The sequence below is a fragment of the Papio anubis genome, chromosome 1, assembly GCF_008728515.1.
Source record: "Papio anubis isolate 15944 chromosome 1, Panubis1.0, whole genome shotgun sequence".
Classification (NCBI taxonomy): Eukaryota; Metazoa; Chordata; class Mammalia; order Primates; family Cercopithecidae; genus Papio; species Papio anubis.
In genome coordinates, this window is record NC_044976.1 from 155,445,944 (window position 1) to 155,468,833 (window position 22,890).

At 42.3% G+C, this 22,890-nt stretch overlaps 1 protein-coding gene, 1 long non-coding RNA gene and 1 pseudogene across 8 annotated transcripts in view; 2 read left to right on the forward strand and 1 right to left on the reverse strand.

Moving 5' to 3' along the window:
- Nucleotides 1-12,518, forward strand: part of LOC103878270 — a 34,945-nt gene extending 22,427 nt beyond the window's left edge. Inside the window, exon 4 of the long non-coding RNA XR_004178922.1 lies at nucleotides 12,438-12,518. This is a non-coding gene — a long non-coding RNA (uncharacterized LOC103878270). The remainder of the gene's footprint in view (nucleotides 1-12,437) is intronic.
- SRGAP2 (SLIT-ROBO Rho GTPase activating protein 2) overlaps nucleotides 1-22,890 on the reverse strand; it is a 251,081-nt gene that overhangs the window by 203,563 nt on the left and 24,628 nt on the right. The window lies entirely within an intron of this gene.
- LOC108582482 lies at nucleotides 2,642-3,271 on the forward strand (annotated as a pseudogene). The gene has a single exon (XR_001896062.2). The product of XR_001896062.2 is annotated as a ragulator complex protein LAMTOR5 pseudogene (transcript).

A 22,890-nucleotide genomic window follows, 5' to 3' on the forward strand; every position in this document is an offset into this window, starting at 1 on the left:
AAAATAAGACATGTAAAGTGTTTGAGATCAAATTACATTGTAAGGAAAGCTGCAATATTTGGGAGACCAAGACCTAGACAGATTCATCAGCTGAGTTGGAAATCATTTGATGTGACCTTGGACCAATTATTTAACTTCTGTGCCTCTGTCTCCCAACCGTGCCTGAGTCTCCCTTCAATGTGAAGGAGAACAAATGATTTCAGCCCCCTCCTACCTTAACAGGGATGTTATGAGGCTGAGATCATGTCTCTGGTAGCTCCAGGGGTTCCCTGCAGAAAGGCACTCCACAAACAGAGGACACTGTCTTTAGTAGGATAATTAAGGATCAGGCTGCTCTTAGAAACACCCCCACAGTATGGAGGCTCCCTCTCCCTGGCATCATTTGGCTTCAGAGTTGGGCAACCAAATATGCCTAAATAACATGACAAACTCAGGGTTTGGGGCCAGCATCTTGACAAATACTGTCAGGAGCCCTAGATGTGAATCCATTCTCACATATATAATAACTATATTCAAGTGTTTAATAAACATTTAGTAATGCTTTTAAGTCACCAGTATCTTCACAGAAATGACCATACTATTGCCCATCTATTAGAAGAGATGGTGTTCAAGGTATGAAGTAGCAGAAGGTTTGTGATCATGAACCCCTGGGCAAGTTAAGATCCTCAATTTCCACCTCTATAGGTGGAAGTATAGGCCTAACAATACTAAGGATTAAAAGTGAAATGCTGCTGGCGCAGCCCTGGGCTCACAAAAGCAGCAAAACAAGTACTAAAGCCCTCCTCCCTCCCACAGTTCTGCTCAATAAATAACAAGTGCTGTTAATTCTTTAATTGTGGATCCGAGGAAAATGAAACAGGGTTCATCCATAAACATCTTATCTGCCTTGATTCGCCTGTAACTCCTTGACTGGAGCAGAGTAAACAAGCTGAACTTTAATTAGGATCATAACATAGAAAAGATCCTAGGTAAGCCAGGCTCATAAACTCCAGACAATTGGGAGGAGACTGGTTTTTAATGGACTGCTCCATACCTGGCTTAGTCAATGACAGAAGCAGACCCAGTCCTTTGTCCCAGCTTCCCAAAGAAATCCATTAGCCAGGCCCACATAGCTTCAGTTCGGATGTGGGGTCAGAGGCTTCTATTCCGGTGATTGTGGTCTAAGAATAGAACTCCCAAACACAAGGCAAATGGATTCACAAGAATTGTGTTCATCTACTATCCACGTTACCATCTGAGGACTATTTAAAGCACAAGGCCAGAAAGTCCCTCTCTGAATGGGAGCACCAACAAGGGGAAACAGGCAGGGCATGTTTTTAATATAGTTCTGCTACAACTTGCAAATATAGTGCAACTTGTAGAGCCCCAGTCTGGATGCCAGGATCTTGAGATACACATCCATCCCCAACAGCTCAGATATCTCACTTGGCTACCTGTCAACCATTGAGCAAGGAATTGTCAAGTCCATTTGACAAATAGGCAAGTGGGAAGCATGGAAGGACAGATTTACACAGTGCTAAGTCCACTGCTAATAACAGCAATAGCTAAAGCTGATTGTGTGCTTCTACATGCCAGGCCCTTACTAGACATGTCACCTTCACTCACTCTAACTTCACAACCTCCCTATAAAATAGCTAGTTATTTTGTGCACATTTAGCAACAAGAACAGTGAGGTTCTGGGAGATTAAGCAATTTACTCTCATGATAAAACTTACATGTGGCACAGCTAGGATTTGAACCCAGTTCTTTCTAACACTAGCACTTATTTGGGGTTTTGTTTGTACCATGCTGCTTCTCTTGGTTTCTTTCTGCTAACTGCTAACTTAAGAATGCAAGGAACCTATAATCCAAAACCATACTCTAAGCATTAAATCTCATAACTTGTGACTTATGTCATCGATTTGGTGAGCAAAGAGAATTAAGTAGTCCAGGGCCAACAGCAGAGTCTTCAGGGACAGACACCAGATCACAACTCCAATTAGGGGGACTAAACAGATAAATTCCACATCAAAGGAACCTTTACTAGGAAAAAAATCACGTGACCTTCAGCCTCTGATAAGCCTTCATCTCATCATTTCTCCTGTCCTGACACCCCTACACTTCAACTAGCTTCAAATATTCTGTATCCACACCAAAGACTGATTCAGCACTTTGCAATCACAAACCCAAAGGCAAGTTCCCTGCGGCTGCATCAGTATGAAGATTTTATTTTGCAAAGCTACTTCCCTGACCAGCCTCCCTGCTGCAGACCTCTTCAAATTTCCCAGATTAAGAACACATTCGAAGTGACAACTCCAGGCCTTACCATGTTCAACAAACTGGTCACAATGTGTCAGATGAAGGGCAAGATCAATTCTCTGGGTGTCTTGCATCTACATCTCTTACAGAAAGTTACCATCATCAAAATCTTTAGCATCACTCAAATCATCAACAATAGTTAAAAGAAAAATAACACACACACACACAAAAATTAGTAGCAAAGATAAGCCAGTACAAGTAAGTGTGACACAGTCCAAACCAAGCTGGGCACATTCTCACAATCCCTTGGAAATGACTTTACCTGAAGGCTATGTGACTCATTTAACTCGGCACTAAGATGGAAAGGTCTAGGGCTCTACAGAAGTCCCTGGTAGGGAAGTGACTGAGGCCTGTGCTGGAGAAGGACGTGCCGTGTCGCTGGGTTCTGGGCCTGGGTGGTCGGTGGGTGGGATGGAGGTAACCTTGGAGCAGCACTTGGAAGACACAATGAAGAATCCCTCCATTGTTGGAGTCCTGTGCACAGATTCACAAGGACTTAATCTGGGTTGCCGTGGGACCCTGTCAGACGAGCATGCTGGAGTGATATCTGTTCGAGCCCAGCAAGCAGCTAAGCTAACCTCTGACCCCACTGATATTCCTGTGGTGTGTCTAGAATCAGATAATGGGAACATTATTATCCAGAAACATGATGACATCACAGTGGCAGTGCACAAAATGGCCTCTTGATGCTTCATGTCTGTTCTTCAGCAGCCTATCACAGGAACTCGATCCTACCTATGTTAATTACCTTATAGAACTACTAAAGTTCCAGTAGTTAGGCCATTCATTTAATGTGCATTGGGCACTTTTCTATTTATTTAAGAGTCAATTGCTTTCTAATGCTCTATGGACCAACTATCAAGATATTAGTAAGAAAGGATCATGTTTTGAAGCAGCAGGTCCAAGTCACTTTGTATATAGAATTTTGCTATATTCAATAAATCTGTTTGGAGGAAAAAAAAAAAAAAAAGAAGTCCCTGGTAGGAAAACTTCATGCTTTTCCAAGCCAGGTCTCCAGGGCCTGGCTCTGACATGGTTACCACTTCCACAGAGAAGTTGACAACAACTGGTCACATTCTTTTCTTTACCCTATTCCTCCCCATCAGGTGAAGACAGCTAACTGCTATGTATCTTATCTAAGGAGGCTAACTTGCAGCAATGATGTGGCATGACAAATGAGAAGTATGGGGATCTTGAACAGTCAAAGTACACAGTTAACATGAAAAAGAACAGGCTGTTCACCAAGTTAACAGTTTTCAAGTCCACAGCCAGTATTTTCCCCATATTCATTTCTCATAAATCTATATCAAATCAGGAGAGATGGTGAAATGAGGCTCTAAGCTTCCATGCACCAATCTTAAGGGGAAAAAAAATGTCTCTTCTTCTAAGAGGGGCGCCCTAGCTATAACCTCTTTTGAGGTGGTTGAATGCGCTTGGTGTTCTGAGTAAAAAAGAAAAAAAAAAAAATTTTTTCCCTATTTAGAGAAATGGAGAAATTAAATGGTTTATATACAGACCCGATCTCTTTCATAGAGTTCGCTTGGAGGTAATACCACAATTTCAGGCCCTCTTTGAAGAAATACCATCTCATGTTGGGTTCTAATTAAAGATATGCTGTTTTGCCAGGCGCGGTGGCTCACACCTGTAATCCCAGCACTTTGGGAGGTCGAGGCGGGTGGATCACCTGAGGTCAGGAGTTTGAGACCAGCCTGGCCAACCTGGTGAAACCCCGTCTCCACTAAAAATACAGAAATTAGCTGGGCATGGTGCGGGTGCCTGTAATCCCAGCTACTCGGGAGGCTGAGGCAGGAAAATCACTTGAACCTGGGAGGCAGAGGTTGCAGTGAGCTGAGATTGCACCATTGCACTCCAGCCTGGGTGACGGAGCATGACTCCATCTTAAAAAAAAAAAAAAGTTTTAAAACATTAACCTGTAAGTTGTCCATATTAAATAATAAGCATTTAGGGTAGGGGCTGGATGTATAATACTAAGTCAAGGAAGTTCAAAATACAGATCATTCAGTAACAGTGGTAGTGACAAAAGAGATCCTGGCTAATGCTACCACCATCCTAATCCTGTGGGAAAATGCCACCTGGAAACATTTCTATCAACCACACCATCAGATAGGGAAGTTGAGTAATTGGTCCAATTGCCAGACATTGACATATTCAAATCAATCAATCAGTAGTCACCAAGTGACTAAAAAATGGACGACACTCCACTGTGTGCTACAGTATACATCAGGCATTTCTAGTCCTAGTCCTGCTCTTTAACTTTCAAGGGCAAATCAGGTTCAACCTTAATGTGAAAGAATAAACAATAAATCAGAGAGCATTTATTATAAATTGCCAAAGAAGGTTTAGTCCAGTTAGCCAAGTTACCTCACTATTTCTCAAATGCTAAACCCACTCCGAATGAGAGGAGCTGCTCCATCAACCAAATAGATCCAGATTGTCTCTACGGAAGAAGCAGCACAGCTAAGAAGCCCACTGATCAAGACTACATCTGCCCTTTCTCTCTAGATTCCTTAGAAAAGAGAGCCACCCCCTCCTCCATCTCAGTCTGAGATGCACCAAGGATGAAACTTTCTACAAAAGAGGAAGGTCTGAAGGACACTAGCAACTGTCATGAGTTTCCCTATGACTCGAAGCCTCTTGGCTCTAGCATAGGGCAGCCGTAGTCCACATTCAGAAGCATCTTGTTTCCTGTTCTCTAGGTTAGAGCCCCAGCTAAGAATAGCACCCCATTCATGCTGCTGTGTACACATCCTTTTCACTTGCTATTTTCTCTCACACACACATGAAGCCTGGGTCTTGTACATTCTCCAAGGTAAATGCAAATATTTATAAATGGGCATAGAGCAGCAGTTTTATTCCCTGTCCAGTCTACAAAAAGGCACTACCTAGAAGAATTCCACACCAGAGCTGAGTGACACTGGAATAACTGGGCCACAGGCTCCCTCTCTGAAGTTCCAAATAGAGACTCACACTCAGAAATAGTAACCTAGTGGAAAAACATATAGGATGCCCAGTACCTGTGCAGAACTTCACCTCTGTGCATGACCTAAACTTAAAGAAAACCAGAAGTTTGTAAAATTGATCTCTTTTTATTACATGAAATCATGTGAAATTATCAACAAAATGGTAATGTCATATGATTTAACCTAATAGAATCCTAAAAAGCAAATCAAGCATTTAGTTAACAAACAAGAAGGCAAAATCCATTGTTTCACAGGTGGTTCCACTATGGAACACTTTGTAAGACAGGCCTAGCATTATTAAGAAACATCTATTCGCTCGTGGTTCCATGTCTATATCCATATGTGTTCCTGGCCCTCAAGAGACATGGTACAGGCAAGTGAACAGGCAAATACCACACAGTATGGAAACTACTACTCTACAGACAAGTGCAAAATAAGAACCCTATATATAACTCAATTATAACATTTCTCAATGACACTGAATTCTGCCTGGTTGTTTGTATGTGAGCCTCACTAGTGAGATGATACACGCTCAGAGGCAGGAACCCTATTTATTTGTCTTTAAATCCCCAGCATACAGCACAGTTCTTGCACACAGTCAATGCTAAATGATGTTTTCCCAAAGACTCAATGACTTAGAGGCCAAGTAGCCTCTGTAAAAATGAGGTGAGTAGTGACATTTCCATTAATAACTTTCAGGTTTTTATGTTTTAGACCAGACTATTAATTATAGCACTGGAAAGAGAATAACAGACTCCTGATTACAGAACTACAAAGAAAAGCAGCCAGGGGGTGGCGGTGGGGAGACTATACTTTATAATCAAAATAAATCTGAAAATATAGACTAAAGTCTGCCTCTAACTGGGAGTATGGCAGCATCTTTTTGTCTCTCAATTTAATCTCCTTTTATTTCAACTGATTTTCCTTACAAGTACAACAGAACCGTCAACTGCAAAAGGTGTAAAGGAGTTCTGAGAACAAAAGCAAAGGGGACAAACCCAACCACCACAGCTCAGGTGTGAAGGGTACCACGTGTCTTTTGGAAAACAGTGTCCACCGGGGGATGGGGGCAGATGGGCACTATGCCCTCTAGGAACTAGGATGCCTTTTATGAGTTCAAAAAAAGCCAAAAAAATAAAATAAAATTCATATAGATACCAAGATAGGTAATTAAATGTTGAATTAAAGGGCCACCACGAGAGCAGAGATTAGGCTGACTGCCAGGTGGTCAGAGTTGAAAGAGATAAAACACACATACACACAAACACACACGCAAACTCCTCCCAGAGTTAAAAAATAATAATAATAAAAAAGTCATTTGGGTCACCTTTTAAACCCATAGAGCAATCATTTCTAAAAGAAACAGCAGGTACAAAACTAACCTCAAGAAAAACCGTCATCTTTCAAAGCTGAATACTCTGACGCAGGTTCAAGAAGTCTTGCCCTCCCATCAAATAACCAAAGCTTTGGGAAAGGGCAGCACAGAGCTCTCCCTAATATGAAATTTTTTATCTATACATTAACTTCTAAAGAGACACTGACCCAAGCACCATACTGTTTGGAAGTAGAAGTCTTTATCCTAATGAATTGATCTCATCAATTTAGCTGCACATTTGATCCCAAGACCCTTTGTGGACCTGATAACCCTGGGGAGGCCCTTAAGTGAAGCTGTCCCTAGGGTGGCCCACTTCATCACAGTGACCAGCAGACAGGAAAGGGCCATTGGGGAGATTCTTATTTTATTATGTAAGTCAGAGGAAGTCACGTTTAGCTCCTCTGCTCTATTGCAGCATCCTTATTTCTACCCGGTACAACAAGCAGATGTAGAAAAGGAAGTCTGTCTGCATAAATGAAAACAAAAGGGCTAGCCACTCCCATCTGATGGTAGGTGGTCCTCCACAAGTACCTAACTACAAACACCCACAGTTAAGTTTCTCTCTCTTCTTCTCTCTCAAACCCATTTCTTTTGTTTTTTAGGGATTTTGTTGTTGTTGTTGTTGTTAGCTTGTTTTTGAGACAGGGTCTTGCTCTCTTACCCAGGCCAGAGTATAGAGGCATGATCACAGCTCACCGTAGCCTCCACCTCCCGGGCTTAGGTGATCCTCCTGCCTCAGCCTCCCGAGTAGCTGGGACCACAGGTGGGCACCACCAAGTCCAGCTAATTTTTAAATTATTTGTAGAGATGGGGTCTCCTTATGTTGCCCAGGCTGGTCTCAAACTCCTGGGCTCAAGCAATCCACCCACCTCAGCCTCCCGAAGTGGTGGGATTACAGGTGTGAGCCACAGTGCCAACCCAAACTCATTTCAATTTACTTCCAAGGAATGGAAGAAGTGCAAAGGTCAGGTTCAGCAGCCCTGTGGGAAAAGCATAGGCTTTAGAGGCAGACTTTGGGATCCTGGATCCCAGTTCCTAGGACCTGTGTGACCGTGAGCACGTATCTTAATTTCTGAGCCTTAGTTTCCTCACCTCTGAAAAGAGGACAATAATATCCACCTCACTAAGGTGGTGTGGGATAGTTGCTATGTTTGTTTTGTTTTTGTTTTTAAGCCTCTAAGACCAGAGGTTTTGTGAGTGCCGGATGACTTCATTTCTAACTCAGGCAAGCAGAAACCGGATATGAAACTGAAGAAGACTGACATCCACATATGGCCTAGGCATGAACAAATTCTGCTTGCTTGCATGCATGCATGGCTAGGATGCTAGCATTTCAAGGAGCCAGCTCCATGAGTTTATAGTCAAACTGGAGAACCATTCTATAGTGATGAGTACAGCACATTTCCACAGACACGCTCAACAGCTCTGCAAAATTCTCTCCCTAGTCTAGAATTCCTGGGTTGGCCAACTCTACACAGTTGGTCTGAATAAAACCCAAAGACTGCCAAGACCAGTCAAGGTCTTTTTTTTTTTTGAGACGTTGTGTCTGTTGCCAGGCTGGAATGCAATGGGGCAATCTCAGTTCATTGCAACTTCCGCCTCCTGGGTTCAAGCAGCTCTCCTGCCTCAGCCTCCTGAGTAGCTGGGATTACAGGCACGCACCACCACGCCCAGCTAATTTTTTTGTATTTTTAGTACAGACGGAGTTTCACCATGTTGGTCAGGTTAGTCTCAAACTCCTGACCTCGTGATCCACCCGCCTTGGCCTCCGAAAGTGCTGGGATTACAGGCGTGAGCCACCATGCCCGGCCCAATGTCTTTCTTTTTAAGGAACATAAAGTAACTTGAAAAAGACCCAGAGAATTCATTCTAACATGAAATCAGTCTTGCTAATAAAGTTACTCCCTCTATCAAAATCTATACTCTTCTCAAGATATCTGTCAAAAATTGTAACTGCTGCAGACATACGGAAAAACTGGCCACACAGCAGCATAAACTCCCTCTGGCTAAAAAGTACATCAAAAGTCTTTTCATTTGGCTGAGAGCAGCGGCTCATGCCTATAATTCCCAGCACTTTGGGAGGCTGAGGCAGGCGGATCACCTGAGGTTGGGAGTTCAAGACTAGCCTGGCCAACACGGTGAAACCCCGTCTCTACTAAAAATACAAAAATTAGCCCAGCATGGTGGCGCATGCCTGTAGTCCCAGCTACTCGGGAGGCTGAGGCACAAGAGCTGCTTGAACCCTGGAGGCAGAGGCTGCAGTGAGCCAAGATCACGCCACTGCATTCCAGCCTGGGTGACAGAGCAAGACTCCGTCTCAAAAAAGAAAGAAAAAAATCTTTTCATTTAACTTCCAGGTCAGGGTATCTTTATATCAATTTAATGCCAACCACAATACTAGCTACTGCTCTTCTTTGGGGAAGGGGAACTAAAGAAGGTGGCCTCCAACTACTTTCTCTTTCCCTGTGCTGCTGCCTCCTTCCAACCTACAAAAAAGGGAAGAGTCTGACATTCAGAATTAACCTTGCAAAGAGATTCTGTTTGCTAGCCCACAGGCATTTTGTTTGTTTGATTTGTTTTTCTGCTGTTGCCACTGCTGTCACCTTCCTGACCAAGAGGCCCACAGACTAGCACTTTTTTAGATTCATTTCTGGCAGTGAGTGGATTTGTAAAGATTGCATTTGTAGTATCTGCTGGGTCCCAAAAGTGTGGAAGGACAAAAGACCATAGCCTTCTCTTTTTTTTTTTTTTTTTTTGAGACAGAGTCTTGCTCTGTCGCCCAGGCTGGAGTGCAGTGGCGCGATCTCCGCTCACTGCAAGCTCCGCCTCCCGGGTTCACGCCATTCTCCTGCCTCAGCCTCCTGAGTAGCTGGGACTACAGGCGCCCGCCACCTCGCCCGGCTAATTTTTTGTATTTTTAGTAGAGACGGGGTTTCACCGTGGTCTCGATCTCCTGACCTTGTGATCCACCCGCCTCGGCCTCCCAAGACCATAGCCTTCTCTTAAATTCAGCTCAGAACCAACCCCATGCCTCAGCTGGAAAAATTACTTCCATTAACATTGCTCCCAAATGGAGCCCTTCCACCCTCTGCCCAGCTTCCAGCCCAGGCCCTGAGACCCACACTGCTGTTTGTTTTGGCACCTGCAAGCAGCTTGTTCACAAGCATCCAGACTACAGAGCAAGAGGAGTTTCAGAAGGGCCCTCCAAAAAGGGAGTGGCCTGGGAAGAAAGTGACAGGCAGGGTCTAATGTCCCACAGTAGCTTGTTTTCACTGCCACTTTGGCTTTACCTACCATGGCCAGAAGCTATTCAAACACTCTGCCCAATGCCCAGTCACAGGATCCTATTAAGTCTCTGGAATCAACAGAGTACCTACCCTGGTTCCCAGAAAGCCAAAAGCAACTGTCAATTTCTCCCTCTAGGCAGTCTCTAGATGTAAGGGTTCCTTTCACCCCGCCTAGAAGGGCCCCCAACCCTGAAAATAAGAAGCAACACTATGAAAACAAACTACCCATTTCTCAACTGTTCAAAGATTAGACCTTGTACCACCTCCTTGCTGGCTCCCAAAGAGTCCTCATCTAAAAATGGAAATAATAACACAACATGCCTTGCTGTGTCTTCTGAAGACCTCTGAAGGGCTGTGGATATGAACTAAGATAACATACACTTAGCATACTGCCTGGCACATAGTAAGCAATCGATAAATATTACTTAGTATTGATATATTTTTATTATTCTAAGAATGAGTTTTAGTTATTATTAAAAGAGTAATCTTCCTAAAAGACATATTGTTCCAATCCAAGCCTAAAAGCTCCACAGTCAATTTTCAGTTTCTCATGCAAACACAAGGAACCAGTATGGCAAAAATCCTAAACAACAGATACTCTATAGGTTCTCATTTGGATTTTGAGTACATTATGTAATACACACATATATCCATCTATTCAATAAAGAGCTGTTTGGCACCAACAAATATATAGCACTGAACTAAGTATATGTGTGTATGGTACATGATACATGAATATATACATACATGTACACATATAATTAAAAGATACATTCATATATATATATATCTCTAGTTAGTACTTCTGAGCACCTACTATAGGCCAGACACTATATCAGGAGACACTGGAGATACACAGATAAGTAAGAGAAGGGCCCTGCCATCCGAAAGCTTATAGTCTAACAGAAGAATTATGATAACAGGTGCTAAGATAAAATTCCCATAGCAATCAGTGGATGCAAAAAGGAGAGAAATATACAGGTGATACTTTCTTAACTGACTTGCCAACTTATGTGACATACTTCAACTATTCTTCAAAATAAACTGGCTAAGTTGCATAGCACACTGGAGGCTGGTTGTGTATTACTCATATTTACTCCCACCAGCCAGGTTGGCTGCTTCAGGGTCAGTAGTTAGTTCATAATAGGTATACTTGTTATTTTAATTACATATTAAATTATTATATAATACAAACCAGTGAAATGTGAGTGTAAAAAAAGATATTCCTATGAAAAAGAGGTTGAATGCTTGGAAAAAACTTGAAGGCAAGTTGGTAAAAAAAAAAATGCTGCTGAATTAGATATGGGCAAGACAAAAGTAAAAGGTTGTAGTAGCGGAGCTTAAAAATCTGGAAGAATTCTGTCCTTCATTTCTCAAATGTATTTAAGAACTTGGTTCACTTAAACTGAAACTGGAAATCACAGATCAAATGTTAAATGTATAATTTATGAAAGAAAGTCAACAGAACTCTACTCGAAGGACCCATACTTTAAGAAAAAGTCCTGGCCCACATAAAAAGATTTGTGAATATGTGTGCATTTACTTTTTTTTTTTCCCTGAGACAGGGTCTCACTCTGTCACCCAGGCTGGAGTGCAGTGGTGTGATCTCGGCTCACTGCAACCTTTGCCTCCCGGGTTCAAGCGATTCTCATGCCTCAGCCTCCTGAGTAGCTGGGATTACAGGCACCCGCCACCCGCCTGGCTAATTTTTGTATTTAGATGGGGTTCAACATGTTGGCCAGTCTGTCATTTACATATTTTTAAATTAAAATAAAATGCTAACTGGATGATGACATGTGCCTGTAATCCCAGCTACTCAGGAGGCTGAGACTGTAGGATGGTTTGAGCCCAGGAGTTAGAGACCAGCTGGGGCAGTAACAGAGAGACCCTGTCTCAAAAAAATTAAAATAAATAAAATGCTAGAGAATTGTTTTGTCTTCGTTTTTAAAGACTCTCTGTTATCACTGACTTTTGGAATTAACTGGCCAATTTCTAGTCCAATTGCCCCAAATAAGAAGGTATTTCCAGTATACCTGCCTATTTCTCAGGCTGATAACAAAATGAGTTTATATTCACGTAGCCCAATCCAACCAGGTAGCAGAAAAGGCTGCCCTGGGATTTTATAAAATAGACCTGTTAAATACTTCTCAAGTAGATCAAGTGCAGGTGGAATACTAAATATTAGCCATATTTCAAAAGACTGAGATGCTAATGCCCGTGAACATGAGGTATACACTAACTACTCATGGCCTGAAGCACAGACCAAAAGGTGAAGGATGTCCCAAATACCACCTCAGTTTTGGTCACAGGTCTGGATACAACTTATTGGTTGATCCAAGCAACTGATGTTCCAATTTGACATGCGATGCTATCTCTGGAAAAAACAATGTCACAGGTGTTGAGAAAAGGTACAAGTACCAACTATCAAAAAGGAGTAAGATCCCTTCCCAAGACCCCTTTATAGTCAGTCTAATACCTTTTGGTTTATTTGCCTAGAATGCTGGACTTCTATACCACATAACAAGATTCCACACACTGACAACATCATTAGCTTCTCACCAGTGTTCTGCCATCGAGATGCAGTCGGTCAAGAGAAGCAGCAGAGTCTCACGTCAAGAGAGGTCTGCAGCAGCAGAAAGACAAGTAAAAAGGGAGACTTCAGTGGAATTTGAGTCACCTGACATTATTCTTAGATATTTAAAATACAGAGAATCCCACTGATGGAGGAGAGAAAAATAACCTTTTTTTTTTTCTTTAAAGACAGGCATTGGTATGAGTGAAAGGAAAAGAACTGGGGAAGCCTTTGTATATGGAGAGCTCAGTTTATTTTTATTCTCTGCCAATAGAGGCAAGGTAATTCTATAAGCATCATTTAACTTTCTCACTAGAAACAAAATAGAGTAAGTCATTAATGCCTCGCACTCTAAACTTCCAACTCCAGAATCACTTGTTTTTTCCCCAAAAATTAAATTGATTTTTATAGAATGGTACCCAAATGTGTGATTTCAAAGGCAGATCCCAAAACTGATGGGATCCTCAATGAGAGGATGAGGAGGCATTCTCAGTTTCAACTTCAACTTATTTTCTTCATTAGGGGTAGGCCTAGATGACTTCAAAAATCCCTCTCTTTCCCAAACTCTATGATTTCAAAGAAACGAAAGGAAATGAGTTTCAACTATAGCTGTCAAATTTTAAGTCAGGTATCAGCAAGAAATTCCTAATTTGAAAGCTGTCAATCAATGAAACAGGTTTCAAAATAGGTTGTGGAATCTTCTTCCCCAGAGACAGTTAAATATAGGCTAGGCAGCCATCTGTCTTGGTGGGATACAGCCCTTCCAGGAGGCCAGCATCAGAACAAAACCCTTCTTTCCCTCCCTCCCAGGGAGGCCAAGAATAAGAAGTGATTAAGGGCTATGAAGAAAAAAGGAAGGAGACAGCAGCCCAACCAGGCCAAGGTAAAGCTGTGGGCTAGGCGGCTGAGATTTCCTGTAGAAAAGGAAGATACAAGCTGCAAAGAGGAATATACAAGGGGAAAAAGACAGGGAATAACCACAGGGCTGTGAGCTCTTTGAGGAGGGCTGCGCCAATCTGCTTCCCAGCTGCAGCAGCTCAGTTTGGTCCTGGGGACTGGGAGCTCAGCCACAGCTCCTTGGGGAGGGTATTATTCCCCTTCCTAGCTCCCAAACCCATTTATACATGAAGCCTAAGTGGAAAATGGGAACTGTCAAATAAATCCAAGATTTCCCCAGGTGACCAGCAGCATCCATGAAATAGCTCCAAAAAGTCTTCCTTTAAAATACATTGTCTTTTTTTGTTCCTTGCCACCTTCCTTGGCCATCTATAATCTTACCCATTTCCTGCAGTTCTTAACATTTCTTTCATTACTGTGGAAAGTTCTCTTGGGGCATAAAAACGAATAAAACCTTCATGGACCTTTGGAAACTTAACCCCAATGGGAAATGGAAGAGACGGCATTGCTATGGACTGTCACCTCTGCAAAAGTGGGACTGTCCTGCTTTGCAGACATGAGCAGCTCTCTGTCCCCATCTCTGTATTAACACACTTGGGGCTTTCAACTAAGTCTTTGTTTCTGCTACTGTGTCTCCTGAAGAATACTGGAGTCAGCCATGCAGCACTGTCACATGAGGATTCAGGTACCCAGCTTTGCTGGTAGACAAAACACAGAAAGCCCACTATTTTCTAAGCTCCCCATAGTTCAAGAGGCCCCTGCAGGGGACAGAAGATGGCAGTAAGGTCAAGGAGTCAACATCAAGGACTTACCAAGCTGAGGTATGCAGCAAAGTAAAGATGGAGGCCAGGGATGGCCACCAGCTGTTAAGAGCTAGACACTGGGGAGTACAGGGCAAAACTAGTGCCTGAGGCTCAGTGCTCTCAAAAAGAATTTTTTTCTGGTTGAGGTTGCCAGCTAAGGAGAAACCCGAAGCTCAAGCATGCAGTCTGGTGATTTTTTTCCCCCTTCAGCAAAGCCAGAAAAATTTGTAGAGATAACTAGAAGAAAATCAATACCACAGGGCCCAAGATTTAAGATGAGCCTTTGCAGAGAAGAAATCTGAGTCTGTTCTGTCCTTGCAGCTGTCTTAGATCAGAGGAGATGGAGCTTTTACTCTAACAGAAGATATCAGACTTATTGAGAAGAACAGGAGATAATGGACAGGAGAGGGCCCTAAAAACTCAAATAGCCCAAAATGAATGAAAGAGATAATCATAATATCACAGGGCTGCTCCCAAACTGGGTGGCTAAATGGGAGCAAATAGAAAAGTAGAGACCACCATTCTGGATCATATCCTGTGGCCACCTGAGGGGCTTAGTGAAGGCACCTATCTTCCATCTTGCTGGTCTGGAGGCAAAGCTGGCTATGAAAAGGAGCAGGCTCCCAACCTGCCTTTGCTGGATGCCACACAGCAACACCGGGGAGCAACTCTGGTCCAGCACCTGGATAAACACTGTGACTCTCCGGAATGTCCCGAACACTACAGTCAAAATCTAGGACTTAGGAACAGTATAATGGGGAATATCTCCCTTTAAAACCTAACTCAGTTACAGAGGGAGGGATCTGTCTAGGACCTGATCTGCTGTGAAAGTTTCTACTATAAAACTTGGGGTTTGCTCATTTTTCAGAACTGGGATCTTCAACACCTTTGGGATTCATTCATCGGATATGGAATTCAGACTGCTTAAAGCCTTGGGGAACTGCAACTAGGCAGCAGAGAGCTAGCTGGTTCCTAAGGAGGAGACTGAGCAGACGATATAGAAGTAGAGCATCCTCTAGAGGTTGCCTAGTCCACCACCCACCACCTCCTGCTCACTCACACCCCTCCCCCGCAGCAGGCTACCAGGAAGCAAGAGCAGACAGGTGAGCTGGTGTCCTGTTTTTCAAGCTTTCTTGGGAAGGAGAACCCACATAATTTTTCTATAGCCTGGAGCTGGTAAAAGAAGGGAAGGAAGGAACTAACAATGGAGTAACCAACCCACTAACTTCGCATTCACTCTCATAACTCAACATGATGAGGTGGGCTGGTTGCCAGCCAGGACTCTCTCCAGAAGGATATGGCTGAAGGACTGTCAAGTTCGAGTGTGGGACAGTGAAAAGAGCATTGCATTAGACATCAAAAGATAGGGGGACTTGGGGAAGGAAAGAGAAAGATTAAAGCCAAGGAACATAAAGGGACTTTTTCGGGTGATAGAAATGTTCAACCTATTGATTATAATTGTGGCTACACAAGTATAAATACCATTTGTCAAAACTCATTGAACTATAGGTTTCAAATAGTGAATTTTATTGCACACAAATTATACCTGAATAAAGTTGTTTTTAAAAGAAAAAGCATGCATTCTAAATTCTGATCCTGCCCTATTAACTATGTGACCTTGGCCATGTCACTTAGCCTACCTAATGCTTCAGTTTTCTCATATTTTAAATGGGATTACTAATTTCTGACCTGCTGGCCAGGCGAGATGGCTCATGCCTATAATCCCAGCACTTTGGGAGGCCAAGGCTGGTGGATTACCTGAGATTAGTTTGAGACCAGCCTGGCTAACATGGCAAAACCCCATCTCTAGTAAAAACACAAAAATTAGCTGGGCGTGGTGGCGCACACCTGTAATCTCCGCTACTTGGTAGGCTGAGGAAGGAGAATTGCTCGAACCCAGAAGGTGGAGGTTGCAGTGAGCCAAGATCACGCCACTGTACTCCAGCCTGGGCAACAGAATGAGACTCTGTCTCAAAAAATAATAATAATGATAATTTTTGACCTGCTTACCTCACAGGATATTTAAGATCAGATGAGATATGAAATGAGACCCATTTTAAAAAGCACAAAATGCTAAGCAAATAGGAGGTATCGATAATTAGGTTGGTTCCACGATATTTGGGATCTCCCTGGCTATGTATTTTCTGGTGATCTTAAGAAGAGAAGATTCTGTTCTTTTTAACTGATGATGGTTCAAAATCTTTCCGCTGGGAAACCTTGACCTGAGTGTTCTTTCTACTTGCTTCAGACTATCTGCTTGCTCACCTCTCCACTATGTAAATGTAACTTACTGTGGGCACTCAGGCCCGTCTGGCTACTACAGATAAGCACCCCAGCTCGGGAGCACAGACACCGAACACAGCCGCCTGACCAGAATGCAGACACCAGGACAGATACCATTCTGAAGCTGTGGACTCTTCCCTTTCTGGGGAAATCAGTGAGTTCATATTTTCTATGTTACCACAGAGAGCTCTTTCTGGCAAAGCAAACGGAAAGAAAATGCAGAATCTCCTCACCGAAGCACAGAATGGGGAAAAACACCAAAGCCTGGGCAGCTGGGCAGTTAGGTACAAAGCTACTCAGTGAGCAGACTTAACTAAAAGGGATTGTGATGATCTACTCCAACAATTTCATTTTTAAAACTAGGAAACGAGGCTGGGCATAATGGCTTACATCTGTACTCCCAGCACTTTGGGAGGCGGAGGCAAGTGGATTGCTTGAGGCCAGGAGTTCAAGCCAGCCTGGCCAACATGGCGAACCTCTGTCTCTAATAAAAATACAAAAATTACATGAGTGTGGTGACACACGCTTGTAATCCCAGCTACTGGGGTGGCTGAGGCACAAAAATCATTTGAACCTGGGAGGCAGAGGTTGCAGTGAGCTGAGATCATGCCATTGCACTCTAGCCTGGGCAACAGAACAAGACTCCGTCTCAAAAAAAATAAATTAGAAAACTAATTATCAGAGAGACCAAGGGTTCAAGGCTAAGCAAAACTGTTAAGTAGGTCCAACTGGAGGTGCTTCAATCTTTTGATTTTAGCCCCATATACCTGCTTACTTCCCCCCCGAGTGCCCTCCCTCACTAAACTGGCATCTAGTAGCCTTAGACCCTTATCAAAATCTTGTAAAGAAACAAATGGAATCTCATACTAAAGTATAAATAAACAGCTAGCCTTTTGAGTGAGATACAATAAAAGAATGTTTTAAAGAGAAAAAGCTACCAGTAGAAGAGATGTCTTCAGTCCATCCACCTCCAGGGGACCTTGACAACAGCCCTAAAATCATATCCAATAGGCAGTTTTGTACCCAGCTGTAGGCAAATAGGGTACCAAAGCTTGACACTCTTCCAGATTAGTTCAAGTGGGCTTACAAAGAAGTTCAAGTGGACCTGCAGAGTGGTGGGTCTTATCTCCAAGCCCGAGCTGTAAGCAGCAACACTATTCTTTAGAAAGGCATTACACATCTTGCATAAATGAGAATCACAGCTCCCCATACAATGCTGCCACTGCCACTCTTCCTTGCAAAAATCCACATGTTAAGAATATCATTCTGGGCTGGGTATGGTGGTTCACGCCTGTAATCCCAACACTTTGGGAGGCCAAGGCAAGTGGATCACAAGGTCAGGAGTTTGAGACCAGCCTGGCCAATATGGTAAAACCCCATCTCTACTAAAAAAATACAAAAATTAGCCGGGCGTGGTGGCGTGTGCCTATAGTCCCAACTACTTGGGAGACTGAGGCAGGAGAATCGCTTAAACCCGGGAGGTGGAAGGCAGAGGTTGCACTGAGCCAAGATCACGCCACTGCACTCCAGCCTGGGCTCTGTCTCAAAAAAAAACAAACAAACAAACAAAAAAAAACCGCTCCATGAAAGCACGGACTTGTTCTGTCTTGTTAATAACTCTATCTCTAGCACTAGACCAGAGCCTGGTACATAGTGGGCATACATAATCATGTGTTGAGTACATGAATGAATTAGTGATTGAACGAATGAATTTTTTTAATGCACTGAACCAAATGTCTTTGAAGACAGTACAGGGCCCTCTGGTACCACAGAGGCTGTGTTGTGGGTCATGCCAGCACTCACAAGAAATGCCAACGCTGGCATACACTTCACCAACAGGCAGATATATCTGTAAGATGCAGGGGTAAGTTCAAGTGCTTCCATGAGGCATTTCCATAATTAATTATTAGCATTCACAGGCTAGATACCTATAATGCCAACTTCAGCATCGATCTAAAGGAAACCTATTCATTTAAACTGACAAAAACATGCTGTCGTTTTCATTTCCATTACAAAGCATGCCAATGTAGCAGAAACATTTTGATTGATTGAATGGTTTTCTCTCAATCTGCGTGGCAATTGATCAGTTTACCAAGGGACAAATAGTTCAACAATTCAAGTCAAAAGCAGAGAAACCTTTTTTCTTTACTTATGAGCCATTTAAAATATATAGAAATTATGAATACTTAAAATTCTCTTATGGGAGATCCTAAATAAGGTAAGATGTATGTGTGTGTGTGTGTATGTATATGTATGTGTACATATATCTCTCTCAACACATAACCAGAAGAAATGCTGCAACTGCCTGTGGTAGACTGCTTCCACAGCCCAGTAAGTGATGTACCACTTCATCTCCATCAAGACCTTAATTCCTGCCCCTAAATAATAAATGCAGTAACAAAACCGGAAGCACTTTTGAGTCTCTAAAAGAAGCTATAGAAATCCTGAAAGAAGAAAATAACAAGTACAAATAGAATCTCTGAGAGGACAAAAAAAAAAAAATGTGTTGCATAAAAAGAGAGTCAAGGTGTTAACTGCTGAAGAGTCCTTCAGGTTGAAGAAAAGCATCCCTGACTATCCTGTATTCTGCAGCCCCTTCCTTCTTTTCAAGGAACTGCACAGATTATGTCCGCCATTCCTATCAATTTGTTTATTCAGTGGCCTTTTGACAGCCAAACTGCTAGGAGCTGCTCAGGTACAGCACAGTCAAGCAGGCCTGCACAAGTTTCCACCACACCCAGGCTTCAGCTTAGTAGAAAATGAAAATGGTCAAAAGAGTTTTAATGAGTTGTTAATGATTTAAGTACTCACAGTGATATGCTTGCAAGATAAGACAAAAGGAACTTAGGAGCAGTGAAACCAAATCAAACCAATAATACATTCAACAGTTATGAATACAATTACACAACTTCTGCATACATTTAGGAAGCTTCCGAAACAGAATCTGGACGGAAACATCCCAAAGTGTAGCCTGCTGCCTCCACTCAGAAGCCCACCCATACCCTTGCTAACAAAGTATTCTACACTTTTCTTTAAACTCTCCTGGAATTCAATAGGCTTCCTTCATAATTTTATCTTATTGCTCCACAAAAGCTTGGCTTCTAACGTCAACCCTACCTCTCATCTGCTTACTGAGGACAGGACGAAACTTGAGTTGTTCCCTGCAGACAAAAGTACAATGGTCGACACTAAAGATCAGCTATTTGAAGTAAAAGTGGTTTTAAGCAGGTTAATAAACCCCAGGCTTACAGGTTCTCGCTCTTGGTATATTTTTCTAACACACCCCAACAAGATAAGAGATTGGAAAATGGCTCCCTTGGCTGGTTGAGAAGGAAAGTAATCTTTTTTTTTTTTTTTTTTTTTTAAGGCACTGATGGAATTACCCTGCTAGGGAACCAGCATACATATGTCATTCCTTTGTACAGTATTTTTACAAGTATTTGATTTTGTTTACCCTAATTTATCCAACTCGGGAATAAAAAGGAATCTCAGATCTATCAGAAGGACCTCCAATTTCTCATTCTCAGCTTCAAAACAAATTAGTCAGTTTAACATTAGTCAAGACATTTAGGTTGCTATGAAGTAAGAATGATACTAGGTCATGATTAAGATGGTTCTCCAAACTATCAACAAGACTGTCTAATCACTTGTTATGAACCCAACACTATGTTAAACACCAATGGCAGGTACAAAAGAAGTATGAAATAAAGTTCCTGTCATCCACACCTAACAATCTAAAGGCAGCCTTCAATTAATTTACTGATAGGGTATATTGCATAATAAGTTTTATAAATTTGTTGTTTGAAGTTCAAACACATTTTGCCATAAAAGGCATGCTATCATGTTTCAGTTCTCGTGCTGGTAGAAAACTGTCTTAGCCTCTAATGTAATTGAGATATCAAGTACTGTATGTGCAAATGAAACACAATATTAAAAACTGGTGTAACATTAGAAATATCCCACATGTATCTGGCGCTTTGTGCGCTTGAAAGAGTTCTTCATATACATAAACTTCACATCATAGTATATTATTTGATGATACATGGTCGTATTGTCAACTGTTGAAGAAACTGAGGCACAGAAAGCCTAGAAACTTTTCCAGAGTCACACAGCTACTAAGTAGCAGCAGGGCGCTCACGTTGGCCTTCCAACTCTAAATTCCGTTCTCTTTCCACTAGTGTAAAACTGAGTAAGAAGGAGGTGTGAAGTGTTTTGTTTTGCTTTGTTTTTTAAGACTGGTGGTTGAGAAAGAGGAAATTTTATTTGAGAAAGACAGGGAGGTAAGTGAAAACTTTTAGTGATTCAAAAGGAGGCTTAAGGGCACTTTTAGAAGCTTTCAAGGTTGACGAAGCTGGTGTTTATGGCTTTCATTTCACTTGGAGCCTTGTGGCCAGGCTTTTCCTCCTTTCAGGTTTCTCACTGGCTCTTTTCAAGTTCAACTGCCCCGATTAGAGTATGTTTGGTTTGGGATTTAATTCATGAATAGGAATACACCAACAGCAAAGAAGGGTTGGAACAGACTTCCTTGAGGTTACTGGATAAGCACTGGAAAAGAGAAAAGGAATAAGGAAGACAAAAGTACAGATAAGATAAATTGCCTGAGGCAGACTTAACTACACAGCAACCCTTCAAAGGAAGGTACAGGGAAAAGGGGCTGAGGGAGGGTATTATTCTATGAAAGAGACATGGGACAGATGTTGAGACAGTCCTCACCACTGTGCCATCAGGCCAGGGCAGCAGCAGCTACAACTCAACTATGCATAAATAGGTCTTGCCCTTATGTGAAGGTCTATAGTTGAGAAGACATCTGTGAAATTAGCAGGTGACAGCAAAAATAATCCCACATATATGCCTTTCAAAAAATCTCTCTAACCAAATAAAAATGCAAAGAATTTCATTCATTCATTCATCCATCCATCCAATGAACATTTATTATATGCTAAGCACTGTGCTAGATGCTAGAAAACAAAGATAAACAGAAATAGTCCCTGCTCTCAAAGAGCTCACAGCTTAGCAAACAAGAGAGATGTGTAAACAAATATGTGCAAAATAGTGTGACTGGTACGACCTCATTTTGTTAAACAGCGAGTACAGTATTGGCACAGTCATACTTCAAGCATGAACAGAGCCCAAGAGGTTCCCCAACGTGCTCAACTTGGCAGACTTGCTATTTACCACTTACCCATCCGTATTCAGAGGCTCACACTCATACTTAGGCCAAATCTCCATTATTAATCACATATTTACCAGCTAAGTCACTTTCCTAATGTCTACCCTGCCCAAGTCACTGTTTTGTTTCTAAGAAGGAGGAAGGTGTGTATTCATTTATCTTGCCCAAATTGTGTAAGGGCAACCTGAACTCGAGGCGGTGCAAAAGGGGTTCACCATAACATGGCATGTCATTTCAAGTATGGCCCAGAAAGCAACAGGTGATTCACTTTAACAAACATACTTGAGCCAATGTTATATAGGTCAAGTCTCATCAAAACAAACACCAAGAAATGGTCCACTTTCTTCTGTTGCAGCAAATAAAATCTTAGTATATATTTGTTTGAGGTATGTAATTTGCTAAGCTGATACACAAACATTACTTCATTTAGTCAACACAGCAACCCCTAGATGTAGGAATTATATGTTCATCCTATATCTGAAGAGGCTGAGGCCAGGAAAGGTTAGAGACTTACCCAGGGCCACATAGTTGATAGCAAGGGTCAGAGCTACCACTGGTACCCAAGCCTCTGACCTCCAGCTGAGTGGTCTTTTTTCTACCAAACTGTGGCTTAAACCTCTCCAGGCAACTGTGGGTAATCTCTGTTACACAGAAATAATTTTAAAAGAAGGAGAGTAATAACTCCTATAGTCTCCTTGGATTGAACACACTGGACGAGAAGTATAGGCCACTCTCCTCAAAATAGAAATAACACTAAAAATTCAAAGCCTTTGGAAGTGAGAATGGAATACATTAAGTTCAACTGCCAATATCTGAAATATAATTTCCTATAAATGGCTTTAGCCTGATCCCCTCTTTCAACATATCCTACAATCACAATCTCCAATCAAATCCTCTATCAAAGAGCCATCTCACCATCCCAAAATTATTCAAATTAAGGAGATTAACCACTCCTGCCTCCACACCCCGAAACAGCACCAGCACCACCCAGTCATGTTTTGCTGAACTCAGCCTCTCCCACACTCCCCAGGCTCTCTTTAAAATAACTTGTTCTTTAGCCAGCTCTTCAGTCACCCATGGGAGGTCAGGTGGTGGAGGGTGCTAGCAGGGCTTGACTTGACTTTTCTTTCATTCCCAGCTGACCCTCATAAGGGGCCTCCAACCAAACTCGGAGCAAGGCAGCTCAGAATTCCAGTTTTCTCTCTCCTTGTTTAGCTGTGCTCT